Source organism: Poecilia reticulata, linkage group LG14 (assembly GCF_000633615.1).
Source record: "Poecilia reticulata strain Guanapo linkage group LG14, Guppy_female_1.0+MT, whole genome shotgun sequence".
NCBI classification, from domain to species: Eukaryota; Metazoa; Chordata; class Actinopteri; order Cyprinodontiformes; family Poeciliidae; genus Poecilia; species Poecilia reticulata.
Genome location: NC_024344.1, coordinates 27,745,842 through 27,752,526, shown reverse-complemented (window position 1 = coordinate 27,752,526; position 6,685 = coordinate 27,745,842). Strand labels below are relative to the sequence as shown.

The window sequence follows — 6,685 nt, the reverse complement described above, 5'->3', positions numbered from 1 at the left end:
ATTTAAGGGACTGATGACAGCGTTTCTGCCTCCTCTCCCAACTCACAGCTTAGCCCCACTGTGTTTGTAAACCTGTTGGAGTTTAGCTAACGGTGTTAGCCTTTCTGAGTTTGATGGTTTGCTTTAATTGGTGACGGTAGCGTCTCGCCCCCTCTCCCAATTTCAGCCAATTTTGTAATCGTTGCTTTGTGCTGGATTTACCTGACTCTTCGTTTGCTGCTTAATTGGTGACGGCAGCGTTTTCGCTCCCCTCTCCCAGTTTAGTTTTTTTCATTATTCTGGACATAGCTGACGGGGTCAGCTCCTTTGTTGCACTTTTATTTTGATTGGTGACGGCAGCGTTTTCGCTCCCCTCTCCCAATCTCAGTCTGCTCTGTCTGCCTGTGCTGAGACTCGCTTCACTGTTGGACATGGACAGCTCCCACTGTTGTTCGGATTGCAGAGCGGTGCTTCAGGCAGATGATGGCCATGACCTGTGCCCTGCCTGCCTTGGGCATGATCACCTGGTTGAGGCCCTGTCGGATAATCCCTGCATGAACTGCAGCTACATGCCCCATGCAGTGAAGGTGGCTCGACTGGCCCAGTCACGCCCCAAGTGTGGACATGGCCTTCCACCTTCTGGGCAGGCGGCCGTGCCTAGGCGCTCTAAGCGCAGGACTGAGGCCACAACCTCTGTGGCTCCTCCTAAGAAGCAGCGAGCTAGGTCTGACCAGGGTCTTTCCACAAGGGTTGAGCGGTTGTCTGCAGAGTTGGCAGAGATGAAATCCCTTTTTCAGGCACGTCAGGTGGAGGCTCCTGACTGGGTTCCCTTCCCCACCTATGCCAGAGTTGGCTGTGGAGGACGATGTGCTGTCTTTGGCTGCCTCTGCCTCTCACTTTGAGAATGAGGAAGAGGAGGCACAGTCATCTCACGCTTCGGAGACTGGCTCACACTCTTCATCTCAGAGTGCAGCTAGTGGGTCTGGTGACAGCTCAATGCGAGACATCATGAGTATGGCCTTGAGTCAGCTGCAGCTGGATGTCCCACAAGAGCTGGACTCCGCTCCTGGCAGTGCCTTTTTCAGGCGTGGCCGAGGCACTTCTCCCTTTTCTGTCCCTCCATCGGAGGAGTACCTCAGGGAGTTGCATGCTTGTTGGCGGGACCCTAAAGCCTTTTCAAATCTCTCCCCAGATGGTCGAGTGTTGGCAGCTATGCACGAGTCGGTCAAGGCGGGCTTGGACCGCATGCGTGTGGTTGAACCTGCTGTTGCCTCGCTCATCGTGTCTCCAGATGAAGCACTGGTTTGGTCAGACAACACCTCTGTTGTCTACCACATCAACCACCAAGGTGGTACCAGGTCAGCACAGCTTCTGAAGGAGTTCCAGGATCTTCTGGAANTTTGGTCAGACAACACCTCTGTTGTCTACCACATCAACCACCAAGGTGGTACCAGGTCAGCACAGCTTCTGAAGGAGTTCCAGGATCTTCTGGAATGGGCGTCTGTTCACCTATCCACCCTGAGGGCGGTGTACTTGCCAGGGCTGTACAACCAGGTAGCAGACTCCCTTTCCCGACAAGCGCCAGCTCCGGGAGAGTGGTCCCTCCACGGCAATATAGTCCGCCTGATCTGGGACCTTTTCGGTCAGGCAGAAGTCGACCTGTTCGCCACGGAGGAGTGGACTCATTGTCCTCTATGGTTTTCCCTTACAGGGGCGGCAGGTGCGCTGGGCCAGGACGCCTTGGCCCATCCTTGGCCAAGAGTCCTCCTATATGCCTTCCCCCCCCCTTTCCCTGATATGGCCGACTCTTCAGCGAGTTCTCGAGGAGGGCCACAAGATGTTGCTTGTGGCTCCATATTGGCCGGCACGGCCATGGTTCCCTCTTCTACGGAGTCTGTGTTGCGATGTCCCATGGTGTCTTCCGACCAGGAGGGATTTGCTGTCTCAGTTGGGGGGTCAGATATGGCATCCCGACCCTCAACGCCTCCGGCTGTGGGTTTGGCCACTGGGAGACTTGAACAGCAGCTGACTGGGTATTCAGGTCCCGTCAGGCACACTATTTTGAGTGCCAGGGCATCCTCCACTCGTCAGTAATATGAGAATAGATGGCGTCTGTTTTCCTGGTGGTGCTCTGCCCACAATACTGATCCAGTAACCTGTCCGGTTCCCACTATTTTGAAATTTCTTCAGTCGCTTCTTGATGAGGGACGCTCTCCTTCGACGCTTAAGGTATATGTAGCGGCTATATCATCTGGTCATGCTGACGTTGATGGCTGTACAGTGGGGAGCCATAAGCTGGTTTCTCTTTTTTTGCATGGTGCTCGCAGGCTGCACCTGCCAACAATCCGGCGAGCACCAGTTTGGGACCTGCCCTTGGTCCTCAGTGCTCTGTGCCGCCCTCCATTTGAGCCTTTGGTTCATACAGACCTCAAATGGGTGTCATGTAAAACTGCCTTTTTGTTGGCTATTGTCTCCGCTAAGAGGGTCAGTGAGCTACATGCCCATCGTGTCTCCAGATGAAGCACTGCGTGATGATGTTCGGTGCCCGCGGGCTCAATGTTGTGTTACAGATGACTTCCTCTGTAAGGCGTATAATGCTGGAGCACGTGCCGGCCGCCTTGGCAATTCCTTGGCGCACCTCATGTTTGCCCTTTCTGCATCCCTTCAGGATGCCAGTGGGGCAGATGCAGCTATTGGCTTTAGCGATGCAGCACTTCAGGCCTTTGCATTGATGTCCAGGGAGCTTGGGCGTGGGATGTCTTTTCTGGTCCAGGCTCGCCGACAGGTCTGGCTGGCTCAGTCCACGTTGACTGAAACATGCCGTAGGACCCTCCGCAGTGTTCCTGTTGTGCCAGGGGAGTTGTTCGGTTCTGCTGCCTTGGAAGCGCTGGACCGAACCGTTCAGGCACGGCAGACTAGAGAACAGCTTTCAGGCCTCAGCAGAGGTATGCCCCCTCCTCATCGTAATCCAAGGCGCCCAGTGCCTGGCTCCAGTATTCGGCCGCTGCCTCAAGGTTCTGCTCGGCCTAGTGGGTCTTATCCTCGTCATGTAGAACGGAGATCCAGCAGGGACTTTCGTGAGCTGGTCCGCCAACCGACCAGACACACCCGGGCCGCAGGTGTTGGCCACCACCCCCCCGGACCTCCTAGGGGTCGGGGGGAGAGAAAGTGAGGCCACCAGGCCGGCCGTCGGATATTTTTCTCATCAGCAGCTCAGTTACTGGGCTGCTCTCACTGTGGATCCATGGGTGGTTGCCACTCTGACCCATGGTTACCGGTTACAATTCCGAAGGCGGCCTCACATCTCACACCGGGTCAGGGTGACCGTCATTGCCGACCCAGTGAATGCGCAAGCCCTGGACCAGGAGCTTTCCGCCCTCCTGTCCAAGGGGGCAATCGAGGCAGTGGATCCTCTGCGGCAACCCAGAGGCTACTATTCAACCTATTTTCTCGTGCCAAAACAGAAGGGCGGATTTCGTCCCATTTTAGATCTCAGGGGACTCAATCAGTATTTAAAGGTCCTGCCTTTTCACATGCTCACGACGGCAGAGGTTTTGCGGGCTGTGACAAAGGGAGAATGGTTTACATCAATCGACCTTACGGATGCATACTTTCATGTACCTATTGCAGCGGAACATCATCGCTTTCTCAGGTTTGCCTATCGGGGTCGCCACTGGCAGTTCTGTGTGCTCCCGTTCGGCCTCTCACTGTCCCCGAGGGTGTTCACTCGGTGCGTGAAGGTGGCTCTCTCTCCTCTGCAGGCCCAAGGTATGAAGGTTCTGCCATACCTCGACGATTGGCTTCTCTGCGCCCCGTCTCGAGAGCAGGCATCTCGCAATGCGGGTTGCCTGCTCGCTCATGTGTCCCGGTTGGGCCTCAGGGTGAACTTGGAGCTGTCTGATTCCCTCACAGACAACCACTTTTCTTGGGGTGGTTTTGGATTCTCCCTCCATGACAGCCTACCAGTCTATCCAGAGGGTGGACAGCATTCTCCGACTGGTGAGTCGATTCAGGCTGGGCAGGCAGCTTTCTTACATCACCTTCCTGCGACTGCTGGGCAAACTAACATCAGTTACTCGGGTGGTGCCCTTAGGTCTGCTGTCATTGCGCCCTTTGCAGAGGTGGAACAACAGCTGGCGCCTGGATGCGAGACTACACAGGCATCGCAAACTTGTGGTAACGTGGCCATGTCTTCGTGCCCTGAGTCCATGGAGAGACAGGGCCTACTTGTCCAGGGGCGTGTCCATGGGGGTGGTTGTGTACCGCAGGGAAGTAGTCACAACAGATGCCAGCTCCATGGGATGGGGTGCTGTGTGGCAACACAGGGCGGTACAGGGCCGCTGGGATCCACAGGATCGCTCCAAACATATAAATGTATTGGAGCTGCATGCTGTGCATTTGGCTCTCAGGCACTTTGTGCCCCACCTGCAGGGGAGACATGTCCTGATTTGGTCAGACAACACCTCTGTTGTCTACCACATCAACCACCAAGGTGGTACCAGGTCAGCACAGCTTCTGAAGGAGTTCCAGGATCTTCTGGAANTTTGGTCAGACAACACCTCTGTTGTCTACCACATCAACCACCAAGGTGGTACCAGGTCAGCACAGCTTCTGAAGGAGTTCCAGGATCTTCTGGAATGGGCGTCTGTTCACCTATCCACCCTGAGGGCGGTGTACTTGCCAGGGCTGTACAACCAGGTAGCAGACTCCCTTTCCCGACAAGCGCCAGCTCCGGGAGAGTGGTCCCTCCACGGCAATATAGTCCGCCTGATCTGGGACCTTTTCGGTCAGGCAGAAGTCGACCTGTTCGCCACGGAGGAGTGGACTCATTGTCCTCTATGGTTTTCCCTTACAGGGGCGGCAGGTGCGCTGGGCCAGGACGCCTTGGCCCATCCTTGGCCAAGAGTCCTCCTATATGCCTTCCCCCCCCCTTTCCCTGATATGGCCGACTCTTCAGCGAGTTCTCGAGGAGGGCCACAAGATGTTGCTTGTGGCTCCATATTGGCCGGCACGGCCATGGTTCCCTCTTCTACGGAGTCTGTGTTGCGATGTCCCATGGTGTCTTCCGACCAGGAGGGATTTGCTGTCTCAGTTGGGGGGTCAGATATGGCATCCCGACCCTCAACGCCTCCGGCTGTGGGTTTGGCCACTGGGAGACTTGAACAGCAGCTGACTGGGTATTCAGGTCCCGTCAGGCACACTATTTTGAGTGCCAGGGCATCCTCCACTCGTCAGTAATATGAGAATAGATGGCGTCTGTTTTCCTGGTGGTGCTCTGCCCACAATACTGATCCAGTAACCTGTCCGGTTCCCACTATTTTGAAATTTCTTCAGTCGCTTCTTGATGAGGGACGCTCTCCTTCGACGCTTAAGGTATATGTAGCGGCTATATCATCTGGTCATGCTGACGTTGATGGCTGTACAGTGGGGAGCCATAAGCTGGTTTCTCTTTTTTTGCATGGTGCTCGCAGGCTGCACCTGCCAACAATCCGGCGAGCACCAGTTTGGGACCTGCCCTTGGTCCTCAGTGCTCTGTGCCGCCCTCCATTTGAGCCTTTGGTTCATACAGACCTCAAATGGGTGTCATGTAAAACTGCCTTTTTGTTGGCTATTGTCTCCGCTAAGAGGGTCAGTGAGCTACATGCCCTTTCTGTCAGCCCGTCATGTCTCAGATGGGGTTCAGATGGTTCTGGGGTTACTTTGTGGCCGAACCCGGCATTTGTCCCTAAAGTGCTTTCTCGTTCTCATTGTAACCAACCATTGAGGTTGGAGCGTTTTCAGCCAACGTCAGGGGAAGCTGACGATGGTTCTGACTTACTGTGCCCAGTGAGGGCACTGGAAGCCTATATTGCAGCCACTGCTGCTATAAGGCGCTCGGACCAGCTGTTCTTGTGTTATGGGGGCCCGAGATTAGGTTGTCCTCTGTCCAAACGGCGCCTCTCCCATTGGATTGTGGACGTCATCTGCCACGCCTACGCTGCAAGGCATCGCCCCCGGCCAGTTGGCGTGAAGGCACACTCTACCAGGAGTGTTTCTACTTCCTGGGCAGCCTTGAGAGGAGTTCCACTGGAAGCTATATGTGCTGCAGCATCATGGGCTTCTCCGAGCACGTTCACTAGATTTTACAATGTGAATGTGGCCTCCTCTCATCCTCTGGACCAGGTCCTTTTGCAGGGGTCCTCTGGGTCTCCTCATTGAGGTATGTGCTCAGGATTCCTTGTGACATTGCTGGTATTAGTCATTCAGTGCTTTCAGCACCGCCCTCTGGCGGTCAGTAGGGATGAAATAGAATGAAAGTTACGTATGTAACTACGGTTCTATGAATCCCGGATGACCGCCAGAGATTCTCTGTCACTCAGAATCCTTGCGTTTCGCGAGAAGATTCTGTAGGAACAGAGCCTCGGATGACGTCATGCTATATAGCCTCTGATTGATCATCCGATGTGTCACAGGTGACTCTGTTGACATTATTGCTCGAACAGCGCATGCGCGAAAGGAACATTCAGTGCTTTCAGCACCGCCCTCTGGCGGTCATCCGGGATTCATAGAACCGTAGTTACATACGTAACTTTCGTTACCTTTTCATTATCGTTTTGATATTAAGCAATGTCCCGGCGGAAAACAACAGATGACACCGCGGCGGTCCAACAAGACCGAACTCATGGTAAGAAAGCTTTTATAAATAACACGTGGAGCGAGGCCAGTT

At 54.6% G+C, this 6,685-nt stretch overlaps 1 pseudogene; it reads left to right on the top strand.

The window, feature by feature from the left end:
* Positions 1–410: 410 nt before the first annotated feature.
* Positions 411–5,237, top strand: LOC103476395 (uncharacterized; annotated as a pseudogene).
* Positions 5,238–6,685: the final 1,448 nt, after the last annotated feature.